Here is a 16723-nt window from a genome sequence, read left to right on the forward strand (position 1 = left end):
TCTTATTTGAGCCATCAAAAGTGCAATTTCATTTCAAATAAAAGTTTTGGCAATCACAACCCTACATTGGAGAAATTTTCAAATGTCAAAAGGGAATAGATTCTCCTAATGAGTTATTCTTTATTTTGTTTGATTCTACCATTGGTATTTAAACTTCAATATTGGTAAAAAAAAATAGAAAAAGGAAAAAACAAAGAGAAAAGGAAGCGAAAAAAAGAAAATTTAATACCAAAATTCCTCCAGTGATGATGATAAAAGTCGAAATGGAGTCAAAGATCTTTTAAACCCAAACCCAAATTTGAGGCAATTTTTGGAAGGAATGTGATCTTAAATGTATTGTCCTTGAAAATCTTATTTCTTTTAGTTATCGTTTTCAAGTCACATTACAAGTTCATAAAATCCATTGTTGACTTATTTTTATATCAACTTGAAATAAGGATCAAGCTTCTAAAGGATCAACCAATCACTCGTAATTGTAAGGTCATGACTTGTTTCATTGTATTTAGCTATCTTTTTACACATATATTACAAGCCCATAGAGTTTAAGTGTTCACCGTGTTTTCATAAGAAATAACGGTGAGAAACTGTTTGTTTTCTCCAAGATGTTGATAGTAAATAGATTAGATGTAATTTAGGTATAAAGTTAAGAGATATATTGGTATACAGTTTTTAGTTATTATTTCTTTTAACCATCTAAAAATTTGAAATAATACCCATTTGTTGGGTCCTAAAGGATAAGTTAACGAGAAAAAGTGATCCTTTTCCCTAAATGCTGATCCTATGTGAGGAAGAGATTTATTGCAATTTAGTCTGGTTTTAAGAAATTCATCATGGAGTCTTCTACATAAATTTAAGCATGACTTTTTTTTTCTTCTTTTTCATCTGAAAAATGCAATTTCTATTGTATTGCATATCCTCAATGATACACCAATGCACATTGCATTTTCGTATGTGATTATTTCCTAAATTTTAGGGAGCATAGTTTTCTTTTTTGTCAAATAAATGGAAAGTTGTTCGAACTAAAATTTTTGCAATTAAAGGGCCCAAATTGAGACAGATTTTTGTAATACATTTGTAGGGTATACCTAAGGGTCAAGTAGTTTTCAAATCTGTTGTTTAAATTTTGATTTTGATAAGTCAACACTTTGCATGAGCAGTAATTGTTCATGAAAAAAAAATCAAGTGCATATTATACATTGGCAAATCCCCTCTGTACAGGTGTTTACGGTTGAAATCGAGAAAGAAGCACAAGTCAAAATCTTGCAAATTCGACAGTCAATCACGAATAAAAAGGGCAATAATGCTACATTGCCACGTGGAGGATTGGTTTATCTATTCAGAAGGAGTACATACTTCAACAACTAGTTTTGAACAAAAAAAGAGAAAAAAAGAAAAAAGAAAAGAGAAAAGAAACAAAAAAGAGAGAGAAAAAGAAAAAAATTTTCCTTCAATTTTGCAAATTTTGCTATTGAACTTTTGGAACATTTCATTTTGGGATTGCGTTTCTATGTCGGGGCAACTCGTTATTCTCTTATATTTGAAATGGAAGTGGTAATACCTGTCAAAGTTGGGATGTTGTCCTCATGCATCTTGATGAAAGCCCAACAAGAAGAAACCAAATAGGTCAAGGAGCACCATGAGTTGTTGTCTCCAATTGATAAAAAAAGGTTGAATGTTGTTTGCCATAGACAATGTTACCAACAAAGAATGGCTTGTGCTTACAGTAAGAAAGTTAAACCTCATCTAGAATGGCTTGGTAACAAAGAATGGCTCGGTAACAAAGAATGGCTCGTCCTTTATTATTTAGACTATCATAAGTGCAAGAAATTAAATCTACTCTATAAACATGAGATTAAAGTAATGCAAATAATAATAGAAAGCTCCTAGAGGTATGAAATTTCTCACTACACTTGCAAATGAAATTACAGATTAAGTGAATGTTATTATCTTGACTAGTTATTACGTAATTTCCTATTGTATGTGAAACCTACTCTCGTAGTGAATCAACTATACTTGTAGCTAAATCATACCTACTCTCGTGGTTATGAAATTGACTACATGTTTATTTCTTCTATGAAATTATATGAAACAAGTTACTAAAACCACATAGGTGCTCCTCTACTCTCGTGAGTGAACTCTCTAGGTTTATTACTTCTTTGAACTAGTGTTAAATCCCAATTCTTATTACAAACGTAACACCTTAATATTATCACAATTAATGGGCGGTTAATTATGATTAGAAAAGCAAAAGTGATAAATAACTTGTTCAAAATAATATCATCAAATAACCAAATAAATATTACTAACAAGATATAAAAAGTTCATTCATAATTTTAGGCATAAACTTTAGCAAAACATGATAAAAATCCAAACTTGTATTATAGATAAACTTAAACTCAACTACAAAAGAAAAAGTGATAGTAGAGAAGTCACCCTTGTCATATGAGATCCATCTCTCTATCTTTGCTCCTCAACTCTTCATCCAAATCTAACTACAAATACAAGAAGGATAAACTACTCTAACTATACTATACTAATGAACTAAAAAAAACTAGTGAATACTACATTTTTGGTAGTGTCTCTAGCCTTCCAAAGTTATCAAAATGTTCTTCAAAGGCCCTATTTATATAGAGATTCAAGCCATAAATGAGTTGTTTCTAGTTGGCAAAGTTGGCTCTTGAAACTCCTAAAAGTTGTTTCTACAAGATTCCACACTTGCTTGCTCATTTCCAGCCAGATTTCTTATAGAAAAATTGGCCAAAAAGTTTGTGTGAACAAACCACAAGTTGCAGCCACAATTGAAGAAATATGTGACCTCGAAAACGCTACTTGAGGTCGCATATTGACCCCACATTTTGCCGTTTTGCAGGTTTGCTCATTACTGGTTAATCTTCATCATTACTCTGTTTTTGTACCAACTTCCACTGATAGCTCTTGAAATAGCTCTTGTATAAAACACAAAATTTGTATCCATTTGAATTAGCTTTCCAATGCATCAAGAATCATCCAATTTGGAGCTCTGTAGACTGAAAAATGACCAACATACCCTCAACTGGTCAAACCCTGTTTCAGTTTTATACAACAAAATTGCACTTTTGTACTTCGACATTTTGACAATGAACACAGCTAAATTGGACTTTGAGGTCTCATAAGAAATGTAGGACTATGTGTTAGCTTCAAAATAGTATAAGAATTACCTCAATCCGATACTTTTAGCTCAAAATATAGCTAAAATACCAACAGGTGTCAAAACTGGAAAACTCCCTTAATTGCATTTCATCTCTTGAACTTCATATTATTTTTAAAACCTTTCAAATAATCAAAAATCATCCAAATATATTATCAATTCACTCTATTTGATGATTGAATCACTAAACCTACAAAAACATGAAATTTTCGCCACTTTAAACCATAGAAATGTAATTTTTACCACTTTAACCATAAAATGCATATTTTTACTAGAATCCTAGTTAATTAACTATGAAAATGGATAAAACACACCAAAAAGGAATAATAAAACACACTAAAAATATATAAATTATACACTTATCACTTTTTATGCCTACTCGAAAGGATGAAAAATGTAGCCCTTGTTTAGTTAAGCATGATTTACGCTAGAGTAAATTTTAAAAGGAGCGAGCTCCGATTTTGACAATGCATTCCAAATTGGTTTTGTGCAAAAAAAAATTTTTGAAAATCGAGAGGATAGTGATATGTGTATACGCTTCTCAAATCCCTTGAATAAAGAGTTTTTACTTGTATTCTTCAAGTTTCAAAACTTGTCATTTTTGACTTTTTCCAAAAAAAAAAATTGTTTCATTCATTCTTCTTCTTCTAAGGTTTGAAAAATTATAAGATTGCAAAATCCATCGAATAAGTTTGTCATTGTATGCATTAAATGTTTAGTATGTTTGAGTAGCATGCATTTCGCTCTTCAAGTTTGGCAACCCAAAACTTGCATTTTCATTTCTCCTGCTAGTTGTCTGAACTCGGGTTTAATTCCACCAGCAATCTAGATTTGAGGTGCATTTTCATTTTTTCCTGCTAGTTGTTTGGATTCGGATCTAATTCCACCAGTGATCTAGATTTGGGGTGTTTTATTTCTTCCGCTAGTTGTTTAAATTCGGGTCTAATCCCACTGGTGATATAGGTTTGGGGTGTTTTATTTCTCTTCTTAGTTGTCTGGATTTGGATCTAATCCCACCAGCGATCTACGCTTGGGGTATTTTATTTCACCCGCTAGTTGTTTGGACTCGAGTGTAATCCCACCAACAAGTTAGGCCTGGGGTTTTCATTTCTCCTACTAGTTGCCTGGATTCAGATCTAATCCTACCAGCAATCTAGATTTGGAGTGCATTTTAATTTCTCTCACTAGTTATTTGGGTTCGGGTCTAATCCAACCAGCAATTTAGGTTTGGGATGTATTTTCATTTCTTCCGCTAGTTGTCTGGGTTTGGTTCTAATCCCACCAGCAATCTAGACTTGAGGTATTTTATTTCAGCTGCTAGTTATTTGGATTCGGGTCTAATTGTGAGAACCTCGAAAAAATATATATATATAGACATATTGCATTTGCATTTTAGACTTTTAATAAATTTTATTTTTATTTTTTATTTGTTCTTAAATAAGTACGTAAAAAAAAATAAATTTTATGTTACAAATAATTTAATTGTGTAAAATATTAAATTATTTGATTTTTGCCAAGTTAAATTAATATTTCTTGATGTAGATTATTTTATTGCCTTAATATTAATTCTTTGAATTCCGATAGCCAATTTTAAGTGTTAATAATGTTAAGTGTCAATGGGAACCCTAGAATTAAGACGAAATCGATTTTAGGTCAAAACCCTTTATAATTACACTTAGGACGTTAAAATCTCGATAATTGAATTTTTGCGAGATTAGTATACTGGTAGGCTGTCAAATTGCATGTGGGGTAAAATTTTGGAATTAGATTACGAATGAGGACTTAAGTAGAAATTCGGACAAGATACCAAAAGACCAAATTAGCCCTTCCTCCATCTCAAATTAAGTATGCAGTCACGGAACTTCATTGGGCAAACTTCAAATCCAAGCACTTCCATTTTTTTTTTTTGCCGGTTCCATTCTCCACTCCAACACTCTATCTTCCATATTGCCGGCTCATCTCCACTACACACACTCCACTACACCAACTCCAATTCACCACAACACTTCCATTTCCACTTCCTTCTTCTGCCGTGAACCGAGAGTGAAGAGAGAGCCGAGCTCTTCATCTTCTTCTGTCCGTAAGCTAGAGAGAAAAGAGAGAGACTTGCCATTCTTCCTCCATTTCATCTGTGAGCTGGTGAAGAGGACCGAGAGTCAACACTTCCTCCATTTTGTTTGTAAGCTTGAGCAAGGGAGAGAGAGAGTTGGTGAGCTGCATTTCTGTACTGTCCGAGAGAGAGAGAGAGAGAGAGAGAGAGAGAGAGAGAGCAAGAGGTAGTTTGTGCGAGCTATTTATCATCATCTCCTTCATCACTGCCGAGAGCTGTCCATTTCCTTCTTCGTCTTCAACCAGTTGTGATCAACTCCAACAACCAACACCACAGCCTACAATAACCGAGCTCAGACCAGACATACCAAGTTCATTAGCAAGCCGAGAGGAGAGAAAAATTTCAGCTTCTTGTCGCATGAGTTGAGCTTCAAGTTGAGGTAAATTCTAGACTTAGACCAGTTAATTATAGGTAGATGAAGTTGTTTATGAGCATGCATGTGATGGTTGTGCATTTGGATGATGAATTAAGACACAGGAAAATCTGGTTATGAAGGAAGTTGGAATTGCCGAGAGATTGAGCTGGGAAATGCAGCTTTAATTTGTTAATTTGAGGTGATCTGAGCCTAGATGTGTGTTTAGCTAACTAAAAACTAGATGATTATGCTTTGCATGAGGTTAATCAGCCTTGATTAAGCAAGAAAATCGAAGTGGTACAGAATCTGCTTGCATGCAAGCCATCCGAGAAGAATTGGATAAAATTGTGGCTGGTTGATGACTTTTTGATGATGTCCGAACCTGGTTTTGGATTAAAACTGATAGTTAATTAGTTAATTAGACATGCATGTTGCTGATTGAGCCATGGATGAAAGGAAAAAAAATCTGAATTTCTAGAGTTGCTGGTGAGTTAAGCTGGCCGTGACTTTCCTTTATGTTTTGGGTTGAATTTCTGGTTGATTTGTTGTAAGAAGTGATTGTTTGATGCCAAGAGCTAATGATTGATGAAGCTCTTGGCCATTTGAGTAATCTTTACAAGAGTTAAATTTTTGGTAGAATTGTTTAAGTGATTTGGCCGAAATGCACTTGAAAAGTCCATGACTTGTGGTTTGGAATTGTTTTGATGTCTTGGACTTCCTTTGTTTAATTTTTGATTAGAATTGAACTTGTTGAGACCTAGGGCTAATGATTGATGAAACCCTAGTGAAATTGATATTTGAATTGTGATTTTGCTATATTGGCAAATTGGAATATAATGTGCAAGTGAATTGGAATCGTGAAGTCCGTTTTGGTCCTTTGAACTCGAGTACTTTTAAACCAAGCTTTGTCGAAACATTTTGCCCTAGTATCAAGCTATAGAAATTGAGTATAGTACGATAATGCTAAAATTCGAGTGCCGGGACTTTTAAAATCTTGCCCACTAGTTAATTCTTTCCTTTGCTTAAACTAGCCTTATTACTTTAAAAAAAATAACTGTACTAACTTCTAAACTCTAGATTTTTTCGTAAAATTGTCCCTGGCTAGTTGTTTTAGAGGAAAATTGTCAAAAACACGAGATTTTAGTAATTTTAAATAAAAGGCGTAGAAAACTTGTTCGGCAAGAAACCTTATTTGAAGTAAGTTGGTTCTGGTTTGCACCTCTAGAAATAAAGTACCTTTAAAGAAACCATACGAAATATTTTATCACTTTTACTAGTTTTAACTCTAAGAGAATTGTTGTTTTATTTTGAGAAGATAAACTAGTTATATACCAGATAATCTTTCATACATAAACCAAGAACTTGTATAGTAAAACTTATAGTTTTAAAACTTGGTCTTTTAGGGTTTAGCGAGGACGTGGACTTCGATTCCCAGCTTGACCTTTGAGCTTCACTTTTGGTGGGTGTCCTTGCTTGTTCTATGTTTATCTTGTTAAAGTGTTTTCTTGACTTGTTATGTGATAATTGGAAAGTGGTTTTCCTGATCCATCGAAGTGGGTAGTGTGTACTTTATCGCACTAGCCCTTTCGAGTGGTGACTTGCTTGAAATGTTTCCTCGAATATCTTGCTTGCATTAGTTAAGTACTGAGTGGGGGAATGTACCACACCTGAGGGTGGGAGGGCCTCTTATCCTAACTCAAGTACCAAAAAAAAAAAACCCTGAAACCCCAGCTAAGTACTGAGTGAGGGAATGTACCACACCTGAGGGTGGGAGGGCCTCTTATCCTGACTTGGTAACCACTGGTTGTGACGTCGTTGGGTGAATCTCTCGACTAGGCTATAAAAAGGTATACTCGAGTAATACCAAACCCTCTCGTGAGAAGAACGGGCCCAGTGGGAGTAAGTTGGTCGGAGCGTGTTAAGGAAAAAGATCTACTTGGACTTTAGATAGTAAAAGTTGACGGAGGGTCAACTGCAGTTAATTGTGATCAAGTTCGTGGAGAATGACTCCTAAGAGCCCTGTATCCTACCCTGTGCTGTTATACGCTTCCCTACTTGTTGAATTTAGTTTGGAGTTATTATTTGCTACTTGTTTTATGTGATTGCATGTTTGGGGCACCACTGAGCTTTAGCTCACCCCATGTTACTTGTTTTCCTGGACAGGTTCTGGCATTCGAGAGACCTGAAGTCTGCCTTTACCTTTTTATGAATGTTGTTTGAATCAGACAATGTATCTTTCGTCTTGGGTTGCCACTTGAAGTTGGAAAAGTGCAAACCCTGAATTGTTATTTGACTTCTATGAATGTACTTGAATTTTATAATTTCACTTTGTGGTTTGTAATGTATAAATGTACCTATGATTTTAGTAATTTGGTCGTTCTAAGGATTGGCTTGTTTTGGGTGATGAAATTTGTAATGGTTTAAGTTATACTTCGGAGGTGTTCAGCCAGTTTCCTTGCGTGAGTCCTGGCGAGAGCTAGGCAGGCGACCCGCCAACCCTCTGGTTCGCCTTAGGGGAAAGTGGGCCGCCACACTAATCCCACCAACAATCTTGATTTGGGGTTCAAGTCTAATCCCATCAGCAATTTAGGTTTGGGATGCATTTTCATTTTCTCCCACGAGTTGTCTGGGTTGGGGTCCAATCCCACCAGCGATCTAAGCGTGGGGTGTTTTATTTCTCCCTCTAGTTGTTTGAATTCGGATCTAATCCCATCAGTAATCTAAATTTAGAGTGTATTTTTATTTCTCCCACTAGTTGTCTGTGTTCGGGTCTAACCTACCAGCAATCTAGGTTTGGGATTAGTTTTCATTTTTTTCCGTCTGTTGTTTCGGCTTGGGTCTAAACCAGAGATTGTTGGTGGGATTAGACAAAAGAGGTCATCAAAGAAGGATTAAATTACTGGTGGGATTAGACCGGAAAGGTCATCGGAGATCGGTTGCCGGCGGCGGCACCTCTTCTGACGTCCGCCATAATCGCGCGGCGAGAAGCTTGGTTTGGCCGAAGGTGAGAAAGAAGAAGGAAGAAGAAGAAGAAGAAAAAAAAAGGGAAAGAAAGAAGGGAAAGAAAAAAAATAAGAAATTGGATTGGAATTTATTTTTGGTTGGGCTTGTGTTTTATTTTTGATTGGGCATGGTGTTGTTTTATTTAGGAATGAAATTAAATGCATGTGTTATTTGTAGTTTACTTGGACTTTTTAACTAAGCCCATTTGTTTTATACAAGACAATTTACATTTTTTTGGGCTAATATGGTGAGGCCCAAATTGTCTTGTTTGTATTTTTCTCAAATCAGAAATATTTTTTTACAACTTGGCTCCTAATCTTTTGTGTAATTTTATTATGGCCCAAAAATATTTGATTATTTTCATTCAGACTCTAATTTAATTGTAGCCCCTAAACTTATCTTTATTAAATTTTGACCCTTAATCTTTCAAAAAATTGTATTTTTTACCCCAAAATTTTAATTTATACAATTTAGTCCCTAATGGCTTTCTGATTTCTCTATTGTGATTGTTTCTTTTATTTAATTACTAATTATGTTAATTCTGAGTCCATTTAACTAGTAATTTTTGGATGCTTTTAAGTTTCTTTGTGTGTTTGACATGAGAATGAGAATTTAGTGCATTTTTTATGTTCTCCTTTTGAATATCTCCAATTAAATTGGTGTCGTGACCCATTCGTTGATTTAAAGTATGAATAGAGCAATCTTCTCTTATTATCGTCCATTCTTTCAAAAGTGAGGTATCCCTATTATTTTTCAAAATTTTGATAATGTGCTCTTTGGTGTTTACATGTATTTATATGTTCTTATTTATTTATTTATTTATTTATTTTAAATTTTTATTCAATTTTTATGTATGTTTAGTTTAAATTTTGTAATTATTTAGAGAGGTATTTAAATACTTGAAGATGTAATAGATAGGTTATATTTTTTCTTCTTTTTACAAAAAATTGTAATTAGATAGACGAATATAATTGATAAGAGTAGATATGTTTATTTTATTATATCTTCCCATTTAAATTGTAATTAGGTTCCTAAGTATAATAGATAGGTTAGACAAATTTATTTTCTTATACTTCCCCTTTAGATTGTGGTCAGGTCCCCCATTGTAATAGATAGGTTTTGTGTGTTTATATATCTTACGTGCTTATGTGATTTGCCCACTTTTCTTAGGATTGCATCTAGATATTATGTTTATATGTTATGTGTTCTATGTACTCTAATGTGTTTACTTGCTTTAATTTATATTTTATTTGTTTTATTATGCGTTATAAACGCACAACGCCACCACATTAGTCCAACGTTAGTTGTGACCCTGACTCACTTCCTTACTCGCTAGTGAGGATTTATAGAAATTGCCTAGTCCAATGTTAGGCCCTTAGGTCATCTACACGTTAGATTCATCTTTTGTGTGTCATTCATTGCATTTTCATGCATTTTTCTTATTTTAGATTTGCTCATTTGTATGATATTTTCCCTTATATTATTTCGTTACCCCTACATATGTAAACCATATACTTAGAATTGCATCTCTTAAAAGATAAGTTAGTTTATCTGCCTGCTTAGATTAGAAGAGCCACTCTTCAAGTATGAGAAATGGGTGATTATAGCTCTTTAGTTTCAACACCTCTTTATAAGAAAGAAAATTGTATTACGAGTTTTCGTTCCCTGTACCCATTGTGTTGCATTCCAGTCTCTTTGGTGATGTATATATTTCTATATATACATTATAAATTTTATTTCTTCAAGTCTCATCTTTGCATGCTCGTGGCCCTTCAAGGGATTATTCCTGACTTTCGCAATTAATGTGATTAGTATCAATTAGACCTTAAATGGATATTTTACCCCTCCCGATATCTTCTTTAAATTTAGTTTTGCATCCATATAGGAATATCCGAATGCAATAAGTTTATGGATTAGATTAGAAAATTTTTTGACTAAATCTCGCAACTAATTTAGACTAGGTTGAAAGAGTGCCATAGGTTTAAGTCAATCAAACCTCTGCCTTTTTTTTATTTCTTTAACCGTGACTCCCGAACTTATTTTCGCTTGTTTTCAAAGACCTGAGTTGTCAAAAAGGGTTTTATTTCATTTTATTTTGTTAAAAATATTTTTGGGTGACTTGGTACACCTGAACTTGATACTAAGTGGTGACTCTCCTTGTAGACACCAAAATTTTGTCAAATTTTAACGTTTTCTTGTATTTTTATTTATTTAATGAGCTATCTGTTTTCCTGTATTTTAATTTTATTTATTCATTTATTTTTTTTTCTCATTTTTGTTTTATTTTTGAGAAAAGGAAAATATAAAAAAAAGTCATAACCAAATTTACACATTTTAATAATTTTTCCCGACCAATACCACTATTAACCCATTTTTACACTCAATTTCCATGCATCTTTCTTTCATTGGGAAGAACCCATCATTTTATCTCATAGGTCTTTCTTGTCATTGGGTGAAGAAACCATCATTTTGACCAGCCTAATCACAAACAAGACTTCAACAACAAATTCCATGCATCTTTCTTTTCATTGGGAAGAACCCATCATTTTATCTCATAGGTCTTTCTTATCATTTGGTGAAGAAACCATCATTTTGACCAACCTAATCACAAACAAGACTTCAACAATACTCCCTCTCGGCTCATTGGCAGATGGCCATGACAAAAAAATAATAAGCACTCTCAACAAAGACCACAACAATTCCAACCAACATGGCTGACTTTTCTGAATTCAATCTTTCGGCCTCTTCCTCAAAAAAGACGAGAAGACAAAAGGAAAAAAGGACTCGGACTCCACTCTGAAAACTCCCTCTCGGCCATTTGGTTTTCTTTCTCTCAACTCACAACATTTCTTCGACACAAATACACACAAAGAGAAAAACACTCTTCCTCCCCCCAAACTCACATTCGGCTCCCTCTCTTTTCTCTCAACACACTCGCACGCAACAAAAAAAGGAGGGGCAGCTATCGGTTAAGGCTTGGAAATTTCATCAAAAACTTCAACAGAAAGATTTCCATATTTATTGAGGTATATTTTTAGTTTTTTTATCATATTAAATCCATGCTTCATTGTTTAATTTTCTTTTGCTTTTGCTGGCTTCCTTTGTTGTTGGGTTGCTGAATTTTAGGATAGGTCATGAACAAAATTAGGAAAAGAAGAATGGTTTTTGTATATGCATGTTAACTGTTTGAAAAAATGCCAAGATGGAAAACCGAATTAAAGGAGCAATTTCATGTATATATTTGGTTAAAAAAGGGGACGTCGACTAGTTTGTGGCCTGGAATTTCTTTTTTAATCAGATTTTTGAGTTTTTCTTTTTAGCTTAGAAAGCAAGAAACGGTTTTTTAAAGTTAGGGAATTTTTTGCTTTAATTCATCATTTTCATTACCATTTCTTGTTAAATTGAACTTGCAGTTGTATTATAGATTTCGTAAGGGTTGTTTTGTTATATTTTTCAAGGATTTTTGTGGTGATTTGGTTGAGTTTTGAAAAATAAGGGACCAGCTGTAAATCGCATATTTGAACATTTTTCTTTCATTTTTTTACAAAAACTAAATCCAGAAATGGATTCTACACAAAAAATCGAGTGGGGATATGTTTTCCGAAAATTTTTGTGTCTGACGATGGCGCCACCATGGCCGGCAGCGGCTAAAACTTCAGCCTGCCAGAGAAGGAGAAGAAGAAAAGGTGAGAAAAAAAAAGAAAAAAAAAAAGAAAAGAAGGAAAAAGGAAAACAAATGATTGGGCTATTTTTTTTTTTTTTTTCAGATGGGCTTTTCATTTTAATTTCGATTGGGCTAGAGTTTTGTTTTTTGGGGCTTTCATCTGAGCTTGTGTTTATTTTTAGGGAAATTCGTTCAAAACGTCCCTCATATTTTGCAAAATAACTTTTTTCGTCCCTCACTTTTAAAAATGTAATTTTACGTCCCTTACAAATTCACATTGATCAAATATGGTCCCTACTTAGGTTTTCGACTAGTTTTTTGTTGGAATTCACCACGTGCCTTACACGTGATCATATTTTAAGGGAAAAATTATCAAATTAAATTTTATATAATTCGATTCATAAATCCTCACATTACATAAAATAAATTTTTTCGTCCCTTATATTTCACAAAATGAATTTTTTCATCCTTCACATTTTTCAAAATGAATTTTTTCATTTTTTATTGATCATGTGTGTGAATAATTTTTTTTAAATCCATGTATATATCTATTTGATTTCACTTGAATAGTACGAATAGCATGTGAAATCAAATAGAGATATATTACATACTATTCGTATTGCTCAAGTGAAATCAAATAGATATATACATGGGTTTAAAAAAATTGTTAGTTTTTCACTTATATTCATTTTCTTTTACTCGAAATTTGAAAATAAAGAAGACATTTAATCCTAAATATTATCGAGTATTTATATCAAATTAAATTTGGATAGAAAAAGTAAACAAAAGAAAAGTATGACAAAAAGAAATAAGTGATTGGCACTTTCAAATTTTAAGACAATCACAAGGCAAGTAATTCAACTATTGGTTTTAAAAATGTCGAGTAGAAATTTCAGATTTAAACTGAAATTTGTTAGCACAATGATAGAATTCGAGTTATGACCCATTAATTAGATGACCTTATTATACAATTCAATAAATAAATTATTACTAAAACAGAAAGGTCACAAATATTGAATAGGTTCAAATGGTGAAATCATATAAATATATACATGGGTTTCAAAAAATAGATGACCTTAGATGACTTTATTATACAACTCAATAAATAAATTATTACTAAAAGAGAAAGGTCACAAATATTGAATAGGTTCAAATGGTGAAATAATATAAATATATACATGGGTTTCAAACAAAATTATTAGTTTTAAACCCCTATATATATCTATTGAATAGCATGTGTATAACTACGATTAGCATGTTTAGATGAAATCTAATAGAGATAAATTAAATGTTATTCATACTGTTCAGATAAAATCAAATTGACATATACGTGGGTTTATAGAAAAAAAGTTATTCGCACACATGATCAATGAGGGATGAAAAAAATCATTTTGAAAAATGTGAGGGATGGAAAAATTCATTTTTTGAAATGTGAGGAACGAAACAATTCATTTTATAAAATGTTAGGGATGAAAAAATTCATTTTGTGAAATGTGAGGGACTATGAATCAGATTATGTAAAAATTTGATTTGACAATTTTGCCCTTCAAAATTTATCACATGCAAGTCACGTGGTGGATTCCGACCAAAAACTAGTGGAAAATCTAGGTAGGGACCAAATTTGGTCAATATAAATTTGTAAGGGACATAAAATTACATTTTTAAAAGTGAGGGACGAAAAAAGTCATCTTGTAAAATATGAGGGATGTTTTGAACGATTTTCCCTTATTTTTATGAAGACATCCCATATTTTTCTTTTGGGCCGGATGGCTTCGGCCCAAGCAAATAAAAAATAAATGGTCCAAAGCCCTTTTCTTACAAAAATCAGAAAAAATGAATTTGCACTTTAGCCCCTAATCTTTGGAGTAGTTTTACTGTGGCCCAAAAATTTTAAATTTCTTTCACTTAGGCCCCTAATTGAATTGCATTTTGGTCCCTAAACTTTATCTTTTATTTAATTTTTACCCCTAAACTTTGAAAAAATATATTTTTGATCACAAAAGTTTTTTCAATTTTTGCAATTTAGTCCCTAGTGAATTTTTTACTCTCTCTATTATAATTGTTTCTTTTCTTTAATAGCTAATTATGTTACTTTTGAATATACTTAACTTGTGATTTTTAGATGTTCTTAAATTTCTTTATGTTTGACATATTAATGTGAATTTAGTATTTTTATCATCATTATTATTTCCAATTAAATTGGTGCCATAATTCTTTTGTTCATTTTGAATATAAATAGGGTAATTTGACTCCATTTAGCCACCACTTCAAAAGGGAGGTACTCCTATTATTATTTAAATATCAATTACGTCCTCTTATGTGTTCCTACGTGCTCCTATGTGTTTATATATTTTTATATACTTTGTTATTTATTTGATTCAAATGTTCATTCAAAATTTCTTATGTTTGTTTAGTTAATTTTATAATTATTTGATAGGTGTTTAAATACTTCAAGATGTAATAGATAGGTAATATTTTTGAAAAATAATAATTAGATAGATCAATGTAATAGATAGGATAAATATGTTTATTTTATCTTTTTTTTTTCATTTTAGATTGTAATTAGGTCCCCTATTGTAATAGATAAAATACATAGGTTTATTTTTTTTTTTATATTTTCCCATTTTAGATTGTAGTTAGATTCTCCGTTGTAATAGGTAAGTTTTGTGTGTTTATGTGGCTTAAGTGTTATATGCTTTACCCGCTTTCCTTAGAATTTTTGCATCTAAATATTATACTTACGTGTTATGTGCTACGGGCTCTTATGTGTTTATTTATTTTAATTTATGTCTTATTTGTTTTACTATTTATTATTAATGTATGGCGTCACCACACTAGTCCAACGCTAGTTGTGAATTTTCCCTCCATCTATTTGCTAGTCCAATGCTAGTAAAGTTCTTTAGAAATGGGTTAGTCCAACGCTAGACCCTTAGATCGTTCATGCGTTAGATTCATCTCTTGCGTGACGTTCATTACATTTTCATGCACATTTTTTAGGATTTTTTCTCATTTGCATGATGTTTCTTATTATATTATCCTCTACCCCCTACCTTATATATGTGTTAATCATATCATTTAAAATTGCATCTCATTTAAACTAGTTCATTTGCTTGTCTATGTTAGGAGAATTATTATTTAAATATGGGAAATGGGTGATTATAACTTTTTAGTTTAAATACCCCATTAATCCCTGTATAAGAAAATTATGTCGCGAGTTTTTGCCTCCCGTACCCATTATATTGCATACCTATTGTTTGGCCACTTATATCTAGATATATAATTTTCTTTTCTTTTCTTTTTTTTTTTAATTTCATTTATGCATGCTCGTGACCCTTTAAGGGATTATTTTGGCTTTTGCAATTAATGCGATTGATATCAATTAAATCTTGAATGGACATTTTGTCCCTTTCGACATTTTTTTTTAAAATTTAAAATCGCATCCATATAGGAAACATCCAAACGTGATAAATCTAAGAGTTAGATTAGAGAAATTTTAATTAAACCACGCAACTAGTTTAGACTAGGTTGAAAGGGTGCCTTAAGTTTGAGTCGATCGAATTTTTGCCTTCCCTTTCTTCAATCGTGACTCACGAACTCATTTTCTCTTGTTCTTCAAAGATTTGGAATTGTCAAAAAAGATTTTATTTTATTTACGTTTTATTTTAATTTTCTCAAAAAAATATTTTTTTTTGGTGATTTGGTACCCCCAAACTCAATACCAAGTGACGACTCCTACTTTTCTTAAAAACCCTTTTAGACTAAATTTTGGACTCAAACTGTCGCATTCGTTGAATTCCTATTTTAGGTCCTTTTTTCACTTATTTTTTAAAAAAAATCACATCTTTTATAAATACGATTTTCATCGCAAAAAATGAGGCGCGACAATTTGGCGACTCCATTAGGGACGCTAGAGAGTCCAAGCACTTGGTTTAGTTGTCTTTTCTCTTTCTAACCATTTCACTTATCATATTTGGATGTTTTAGTTACATTTTTTTTTGAGGATATTTTGCATTTCACACTCGTATTCGTTTCTCGTTTTTCGTGTATGTGATGAATAGTTTGTCTATTTACTTATTCGTATCGCGTTTTGCATTTGGGGATGGGGAGCGATATTACCCTAGAGCCTTCATGCATATTTAATGATATTACTTCCTCCCCTCAAAGGAGCACTTCATATGTGCATACGTTATTCCTTTTAATCCTTTAACTTACTTTTTCTTTTAGTGGTTGTCACACCACTCCTCCCTGTTAGGATTAGGATCGATCCAGTTGGACATGTGGCTGTGACACGACGTGCACATAGCAATGTTTGGGGGATCACTCGAGCTACCGACTAAGAATTTTGGGATTGATAACCCTTCGCCCTTTCGTCTGAAGGTTTGGGAACTTGAAATCTTATCGAGT

At 32.7% G+C, this 16723-nt stretch overlaps 1 long non-coding RNA gene across 1 annotated transcript; it reads left to right on the plus strand.

Moving 5' to 3' along the window:
* Positions 1-11335: 11335 nt before the first annotated feature.
* Positions 11336-15074, plus strand: LOC113695810 (uncharacterized). The gene is made up of 2 exons (XR_003449628.2): positions 11336-11681; positions 14559-15074. It is a non-coding gene; the product is annotated as an uncharacterized lncRNA (long non-coding RNA).
* Positions 15075-16723: the final 1649 nt, after the last annotated feature.

Source organism: Coffea arabica, chromosome 6e, assembly GCF_036785885.1.
Source record: "Coffea arabica cultivar ET-39 chromosome 6e, Coffea Arabica ET-39 HiFi, whole genome shotgun sequence".
In the NCBI taxonomy this organism is placed as follows: domain Eukaryota; kingdom Viridiplantae; phylum Streptophyta; class Magnoliopsida; order Gentianales; family Rubiaceae; genus Coffea; species Coffea arabica.